Genomic DNA, 9,906 nt, shown 5'->3' on the forward strand with positions numbered 1-9,906 from the left:
ACGATCACGAGGCTCAGGCAGTGGTGCAGTGGGAGCAGTGAATAGTGCAGCAAACACTGTGTCCTCTACTGTCCTAACTAGTGGAGTCTCAGGCTCGGGTACCCTCATCTCCAGTATGATGTCCATATCATCCCGCAGACTCGCAACAGTCACATGAAGATTAGTCAAATCAATGGTGGGGTTGGGTCTGCTAGAACTTATAGCTCGAATGCATCTAGGTGCTGATGGACTGCACGAATCTTTGGCTTTGTCTACTGAACCACCTTCTTCGCAATCCGGTCCTTATCCTCGGCAATAGATTTCTGCCTCCAAGGCTGGATATGGTACAACAAGGTGGCCATCTGGGCCTCTAACTTCTGGACCCTATCAATCGATACAAGTGCCATTGATGGTGGGGTAATATCGGTAGGCTCTGAACTGGCATGATCATCCCCTTGGGCTTGATCTACCGTATCCGCCAAATCAACTCTGGGACCTAGCCGTGGTGCCACCTTATTGGTCATATCCCTGATAAGACCGGTATCTACTATCCCGGTAGGAGTACGGAGGACATCTCTATGCCAAATAGGAACTCCATCATCCCTGCATAACTAGAAAATCATACAAGCGAACGGGTAAGTGGTAGAGGTTTTAAAGGCCCTCTCATGTATCACGGAGATCAGCAACCTCTTACAAGTTTAAATGTCTCATGCATAACTAAGCATGTCAAACCAACCAACCAAACATGCTCACTACTCAAACAAGGAATATACATCCCAACATACTTGAACCCATAATTACTACAACCCTATCATCAAGGAATAATATCACACGCATGACTAAGATTTAACTGTATCAAAATAAGCAAGACAGCTACTCATGACTCCTTAACAAATTAATAAGTGCAATGACAAAGCAAATCCCCATAAACTTACTCAATCAAGTAGACCAAACAATAAACCATAACTAAATGTCCAACTTTACATAATATAACAGTTAATAATACATTTGGTTCTCTTTCAGTAATATAACCCAACACATACTCATAAGTGAACAAATAAACATATAGTATCAACAATGTGCGATTTCATAATGTACATGTCATATATCATCATAACCTAAACACATATAAGAACATCTTCCCAAGACTCCCCTCAAGGATAACTAGTGCAATGCTTAGCTAGAGTCATATACCCCTACCTAGGCTAAGCTAGACCCCTTAGGTTATCCTAGTTAGAGTTCAAGTCCTTTAATTCATTTTACCTTTTGGGAACTCTTTCTCTAACTGACATAGACCACATGAGCTATTGTGGAGTCGTTGTCGTAAAATCCTACACCGAAAGAAGGCGGACTAGTTGCCACGGTAGTACCAAAACATGAAATACGTAACTACATGGATCCACTAGCTAGTATTCCTATGGGGGCAATATAGTTTAAGAACTAGGAGATATAGTTGGGACCCTCTTTATGTGCCACGCATAATAGTTTCTAATCCCAAGAGTAATGTAGTGCTCCTACCTTCCCTATAAGGGAAAGGACACTCCTCATGCTAGTTCACTCGGTGTAAGCTAGAGTCCCTTTTTAAAACGTATTTAAGCCTTTAATTATCAATCATAGCTTAGTTTAGGTCAAGGGTATACCCTTGTATAATCATCATCATCAATAGCTCAATATGAACTGTATGAGTACAAGTCGTTTCATTACAATTTATATAAGTGAGGTTAACACATTAGCATCTCCTATCATAATAATGCACATTGGTAGTCATCACCATACTTATAACACATGCGCCTTAATCAACCTCACAACATAGTCAAGACATTTCAATTCAACATCATACCATCCTATCAATCCTAATACAAGGCATACTCCAACATAACATCATAACTTAACCATAATTAATCATAATTGGAAATAAAGATAGAGATTCCAAGAATTACCAAGTCTTTCTTATAGTACATCATCAAGGTCTTACCATCAACCCATTACTCAACCCAATTAGGGAGTAACATGTTCACACAATGATAACCAATAAGATAACAAGGACAATTGCATCTCTATAACACAATTCAACACTAGATCATAGCTTAATACAAGATACATATGTTAATTTCACAATATACTTCATAACCTAAATCACATCTCAAGAACTAGAATTATAGGACTATAATTCATATTAATTTATTAATAATAACACCATAGGATAGTAATCTAATTAATAGTCAAGTCAATTGAGTGATCACAATAAAATATAGGTCAAGATCACAACCTAGGGTTAGGGGTTGAGGATCATGTTCCTCAATTTAGACCAAGACATCAACTATTATCAAAATCAAGCTAAAATAAATGTTAATATATTCAATAAAACCTAAGGAAATCATTAAACACTCAATTCATATCATCAATTTTGTAATTGGATGAAACCCACATGAAAACTCAACTTTTGAAATCTATTTTGAAGGAATCCTTTGAGGAAAGACTCTCAAAGGTGAATAGATCCCACACCTTAACATTTAATAAAGAATTGATGGTGAATTTGTCTCTTTCCAGCCCCCAAAACCCTTCCTTAGCTTGTCTTCAATGGTGAGTTCAAGTAGAGAGAGAAAGAAAAGAGAAGGAAGAGAGTTTGTATTGAGAGTTCTAATTAGATTAATGAGGGTTGGGGCCTTTATATGGGAGTTTAAGTTAGTTAATTAGTGTCCCCTTAATACCTAATAACTCCTAAAACACTTACTTAATTAATTAACTTGGCCTTAAAAACGTGCAGGAAAATCACCCTCTCACAGAAGGAACACCGACGATGGGCCGTCTGTGAATCTATGGACACCGTCGATGAGTTAAGAGACTGTGTAGGCAAGGGGATTCCTCATTTTGTCTAAGTATGGGACAATGGTGGCACCTACACCCCGTTGGTCGATACACGGCCCGTCTCCAGCATCGTTGATGCACACTGCTCAAGCAGTGTTGCCTCAACTACAAGGGTCCTCCTCAAGGTCCCTTGGTTGGTCCTTGGGGAGTCGTACCTGGATGTTTAGACCATGAAAAAACTTAAACATCTATTATTTACCTTTTTATAAATTTTCATTCATTTCCAACTCCTAATAGCTAGTCAAATAGATTAAGGCACTCTAGTACCCCTTTGAACCAAATTTCGGACGTCATAGACGTTCTTTAACGTTTTGGTTCTTAAACTTCCTAAATGACATGTATTCATCAAAATTGGACTTAAAAATAGTACTTAGACCTCATTGAACCTATGTTATACTATAAGACTCATCTTGAATTTTTAAAGTGTTACATTATCCCCCCCTTAGCAACATTCGTCCCCGCATGACACTTAAATTCTTTTGAAGAAATTAATAGACTCAAGACTAGAAGCCCAACCAATCAAAACTATCAAATCAACTTGAATCGTATCATTTCAACAAGGCAAATTTAAAACTCTAGTTACCACACATAAGTCTCAAATCACTTCATCATGAGGTATTTCCTTCTCACAACACATATGAGCGCAACATACATTACATGAGTCAATTAGCACAAAATTCAGCTTATCAACATGCTACATATAATTTCATAAAGACTCACCATATAAAAATGCACTACATAACTCAAAACAAACCAAAAGGAAAAATTTCAAATTTAAAGCATCATTTCACTGTTCCTTCACTATGATGTATTCAAAAATGCATATTTACGGAAACCACCTCGGCCTCCTATGTTGCACCCTCAACTAGGTGATTTTTCAGTAACACCTTTACCGAAACCACCTCATTGTTCCTTAACTTCTTGACTTGCTTATCAAGAATTTGCACCGGAACTTCCTCAAAAGAGAGGTTATCCTTGAAAACAAGACCCTCAACAGATCTTCGATACACTTTTTTAACATAGAAACATGGACAACTGGATGAACCAAAGCCAATTCACTAGGGAGTTCCAATTCATAGGCCACCTTACCAACCCTTTGAAAAATTTCATAGGGACCCACACAACGAGGACTCAATTTCCCCTTCTTTCCAAATCTAACAACCCCTTTCATTGGTGAAATTTTCAAATACACCTTGTTACCTTTTTCAAACTCCAAATCTCTTCTCCTATGTTCGACATACGACTTTTGCCGACTATATTACTTTTGCAAACGATTCCTTATGATATGAAACTTCTCTAAGGCTTATATATCAAATCGGGACCAAGAAGTGAAGGCTCACCCATTTCAAACCATCCAATAGGAGACCTACACCTCCTATCATACAACACTTCGTAGGGAGCCATGGAGATGGATGAATGAAAACTATTATTACAAGCAAACTCTACCAAAGGAAAATTTTTATCCCAATTCCCTTTAAAATAAATTATGCAAGCCCTAAGCACATCCTCAAGGGTTTGAATAGTGCATTCCATTTGACCATCCGTTTGGAATGAAAAGCGGTACTCAACTTCACCGTGATACCCAACCCTTTTTGGAATGACCTCCAAAACCTAGATGTGAATTTTGCACCCCGATCCAAGATGATGGATAACAGAATACCATGGCGACACAATATTATCTATGAACATCCTAGCATAATCGTCCGCTGAATAAGAAGACTTGACGGGAATAAAGCGAGCGGACTTAGTCCTCTCAACGACCACCCATATCGAATCATATGCCTTTTGAGTCCGAGGTAAACCCACTCCAAATTACAAATTGATTTCTTCCCACTTCCAAGTAGGATTTTGGATCTCATGTAGTAAGCCACCCGACTTTTGATTTTCGTCCTTTACTTGTTCGCAATTTGGACAATTAGCAACAAACTTCGCTATGTCCCTCTTCAAACCTCCCCACCAATATATCTCCCTTAGGTCATGGTACATTTTTGTCAAACCCGAATGAATGGAGTAACGGGACCCATGGGCTTCTTTCAAGAACCTGGTACCTCAATCCATCCACATTGGGAACACAAAGTCTCCCTTGGCACCATAAAATACCATCGCCCCCAGGGAGAATGTCTCATTAAGTTTGCCAAGGACCGCTTCTTTGAACTTCATCAATGATTTGTCGAGATATTTTTTAGATTTATCCTCTACTACTAATGATGACTCAGAGTTATGATGAACTATAGCACCCCTATTAGGAGAACCTTCCAACCTCACCCCCAACCTAGACATCCTATGGACTTTCTTTGCTAGGTCCTTCTTGGCTTCATCAATGTGTGATACACTACCCATAGTCATACGACTTAGGGCATCCGTTACCATATTAGCCTTGTCGGGGTGATAGAGGACACTCATATCGTAATCTTTCAACAACTGTAACCACCTTCTTTGTCGAAGATTCAACTCATTTTGGGTAACCACATATTGGAGACTCTTATGGTTGGTAAATACATCAACATGAACCCCATACAAGTAATGCCTCCAATTTTTTAAAGAAAATACTACGACTGCTAACTCAAGGTCATGACTGGGATAGTTTCTCTTATGTACCTTAAGTTGCTTAGAGTCATAGGCTATCACTTTCCCATGTTGTACAAACATACACCCTAAACCTACACGAGATGCATCACAATACACAACAAACCCCTTTGTACCCTCCAGTAAGGTCAAAAGCGGAGCGGAAGTAACCATATCATTCAACAATTGGAAGATTTCCTCACATGCCTCCGACCACTCAAATTTCTTACATTTTTGGGACAAAGTCGTCAAGGGAGATGCAATGGACGCAAAACAATCCACGAACCTCCGATAATAACCTGCTAAATGCAAGAACCTCCTAATGTCTGTTAGAGTCAAAGGTCTAGGCCAATTTTTCACCGCCTCCATTTTCCTTGGGTCTACCTCAACTCTCTCACTAGAGATGATGTGCCCAAGAAATGTCACCGACCTCAACAAAAACTCACACTTACTACATTTGGCATACAATAGATGTTCCTTAAGGGTTTGCAATACTACTCTCACATGACCCATATGATCATCCTCATTTTTTTAATATACCAAGATGTCGTCAATGAAGACGATAACAAATACATCTAGGTATATTCGGAACACCCTGTTCATTGGGTTCATAAACGCTATTGGAGCATTAGTGAGACCAAAATACCTTACCACGAACTCATAGGGCCCATACCTAGTCCGAAAGGCCATTTTTTGTACATCTTCACCTTTCACCCTAAGTTGGTGATACCCCGAACTCAAGTCTATCTTTGAAAAGTAACTCGCCCCTTGGAGTTGATCAAACAAGTCATCAATATGAGGGAGAGGGTACTTGTTCTTAATAGTGACCTTGTTAAGTCGGCGGTGGTAAATACATATTCTCAAAGACCCATCTTTCTTATTTACAAATAATACTGTAGCACCGCACGTCAAAATATTAGGCCTTATAAAGCCCTTGTCTAGCAAATCCTTGAGTTGCTCCTTCAACTCTTTCAATTCAGCCGGAGCCATCCGACAAGGAGGAATTGAGATGGGATTTGTATCCGTTAGCAAATCAATGCCAAAGACTTCCGGAAACTCACTCACTACGGGTACCGACTCAATGGGAGGAATTTAAGAGTCTAAATCTTGAACTCTTTCTATGTGATATAGAAAACCCTTTGAGATCATTTTGCATGCTTTTATACAAGAGATAATACGACCTATAGGTTTCAGAGTTTCCCCCCTTCCACTCAACAACGGGTTCATTTGGGAAGTTAAACCTCACCACTCTTGTCCTACAATCAATGGAGGCAAAAAATGCATGCAACTAATCCATACCCAATATAATATCAAAATCAAACATACGAAGTTCTACTACATCAACATGATAAACTCTATTGGGCAACATTATAGGACAATTTTTGTACACTCTCTTTGCAACAACCGACTTACCCACCAGAGTAGACACCATAAAAGTTTCATGCAAGATGTCGGGCACAATTTCAAACTTTTTAGCTACAAGAGGTGTGACAAATGATAAAGTAGAACTGGTATCAAGTAATCCATAAGCATCAATAGAGAAAAATTTCAATATAACGGTCACCCAGTCAAGAGAAGTCTCTTGCTCACCCCTAGAGCGGAGAGCACAGAACCGGTTTTTCTTTGGAGCATCACTAGAACCATTATCTTGACCTTGACCACTACCCTTGTCTTGACCCCTTACATTTGGGAAATCCCTAACCTTGTGTCCACTTTTACCACAATTGAAACAATTGTTCGTCCCTTTGAGGCAATCACCATAGTGCTTCTTGCCACACTTTCCACAAGTTGGCTTCTCGGTTGGTGAATTTGTACCTCTTCCCTTCTTAAACTTAGGGTTAGACACCCTACCACCACTAGCCTTAGGGAACTTAGTAGGAACCTTTCTTGAAACATGCTTTTTAAACCTAGGCTTGTCTTGTATCTGATATACCATGGTTTCACGATATTATTAATACTTTTTCCTTAAGTTTAGTGTGTCCAAAAGCCTTTTTTTGATAATTTTTATATAAATTTCTCTTTGTTTTGCAGGAAATCTGTCCAAAGATGAATGCGGAGATTATGAGCGAAGAAATGTAGAAGAGACAACCTACGGAGCTTATGACGGTCCGTCGTGCTTATGACGGTCCGTAGGTGGCAGCGTTGTGCAGCTGCTGAAGGAAGATGGGGAAGTCTGACCAAGTGTGGGGTTACGAAGCTTGTGACAGTCCGTCGTGTCTATGACGGTCCGTCCTACAGATTCGTCATGAATTTCAGAGAAGTAATCCCAGTACCCATATTCCAAGAGTTGAAGTGTTTTGGAACGAAGACCGTCGACGGACCGTTGTGCCTATGACGGTCCGTCATACTTCCCGTCGAGGGTAATGAAGAAGAGCAGCAGAAGAAATTGCATAAGTATGGGACGACAGAGTCCATGACGGTCCGTCGTGACCACGACGATCCGTTGCGAGGTCCGTCAACCAAGCCGCGTTTTTGCAGATTTTCAGCAAATAGAGTCCTTGTTTAATTAGGTTTTTATTTTCTATAAATAGTTCGAAAAACCTCGTTTTTGGGGTTAGACACTGGATCATTGTTAGACTCTTAGATTGTTAGACACCGTATTAGTAAACATTGTATTGTTAGACTTTTGATTATCATTAGACTTTTTGTCAGATTATTGATTACGTTGAGATTCTTGCAAGTGATTTTTGGTGATTAATCAAGCAAACTTTCGGATACTCTTTCTCATTGAAGTAAGTACATGAATTCTTATTTAATATATTTGAATATTGTGATTATGACTATGAGTAACTAAACTCCATAACTAGGGTTGTGCGAACAATAGGCAAATAATGAGATAAAACCTAACTAAAATAACAATTCTAGAATGGTGTCTTGCATGTATTAATAATTCTTTCGCTTAGAAGTCTTTTTAACGGATGGCCAATGTTAGAACTCGCCTTAATGCTACTTGCCGGACCAAGGAGGTAGATAATAGGAAAAGAATTATTAACATAGATTTAGTGTATACTATCTAATAGGCTAGTATTGATTGGTACGAGGTAATAACTTAGTTAAATATCGAATACGATGCTTAATATGAGGTAAAGATAAGGGTTAGGAAAGCAACACACGTAGCCGGACCAAGGTGCGGAGTGAAATTTTCTAGATGCCGGACCAAGGATTTAGAAATACATAACTTATCACTTTGCATGCAAGATACTAGGAAAGAATTGTTATAGTTAGAATTATCAAGTTATGAACATGTGGGGAACATGTAAACCCTAGTTACTTTGATTAATTGATTAAAATCCAAAATTCAAAGCTGTTAAGTGTTTCAATTGCGTTAGTTATTTTCATTCATTTAGAAATAGAAACCCCCCTTTTATTGTTTTTACTTTCCAATGAAGTCATTGACCAAACAATAGTAATAACAGGTTGAAGTTAAGTCTAGACTATTTTCCTCGTGGGAACGATCCCAACCTTACTAGTTGGGTTATTTACTTGACACGACCGCTTTACTTCTTATTTGAGAAGTAAGTTTGAGCGTATCAAATTTTGACGCCGCTGTCGGGGATTATAGCTTTTAGATTAACTTGAACTTATTACTATAGTTTAGTTGATATTTTCTTGATTTTACTTTGTTTTATTGTTTTTGATTTTTTTAGAACTACCCTCCTTGTATGCCAAATACACGGAGAGGAAGCGAACCCTTTTTTCCCTACGATCACGAATTAGAGCGTACACTGCGCAATATGAATCGAAACTCAGGAATAAATGATGATGATCCAAACCAGAACATCCCAGCTCCGATTGATGTTCATGGTCAGTTGTTACCCGATGCTCCGGGTGAACACCAACAGAGGGGACAAAATCCCGCTCCACGGCCCCAAGCATACTACAGAGGCTATGATAACATAGCAGACTCCGATGGGCCACTGGTTTTTCCTCCTCTACCCATAGACCACACTTTTGTGGTAACTAGTAGCCTGATGCAAATGCTCACTGCCAGAGGTTTGTTTTCAGGGCTACCCTCTGAGGATCCACATGCCCATATAGCTAAGGTAAGGGCAGTGTGTCAAAGCTGTGTAGGGAGGCCTGATTTGGATTTAGATGTAATAGGTCTCATAGTGTTTCCTCTCTCACTGGCGGGAGAGGCTGCTATGTGGTTCACTGAGCTCCCATACAACTCAATCTTCACTTGGAACCAACTAAGGGATGTCTTCTTAGCACGCTACTATACGGTCTCCAATAAACTAAACCACAAAGATAGAGTGAATAACTTTGTGGCACTACTAGGAGAGTCAGTTAGTAGTTCTTGGGATAAATTCACCTCATTCTTGAGAAGTGTTCCAAATCACCGTATAGATGATGAGTCACTGAAGGAATACTTCTATCGGGGACAGGATGATAATAACAAAGCGGTGTTGGACACTATAGCAGGTGGGTCTTATGGGGAAAGTCCTTATGCTGAAATTGCTGAAAAATTAGAGAAAATCTCCCGGAATAATAAAG

Source organism: Solanum pennellii, chromosome 9 (assembly GCF_001406875.1).
Source record: "Solanum pennellii chromosome 9, SPENNV200".
NCBI lineage: Eukaryota > Viridiplantae > Streptophyta > Magnoliopsida > Solanales > Solanaceae > Solanum > Solanum pennellii.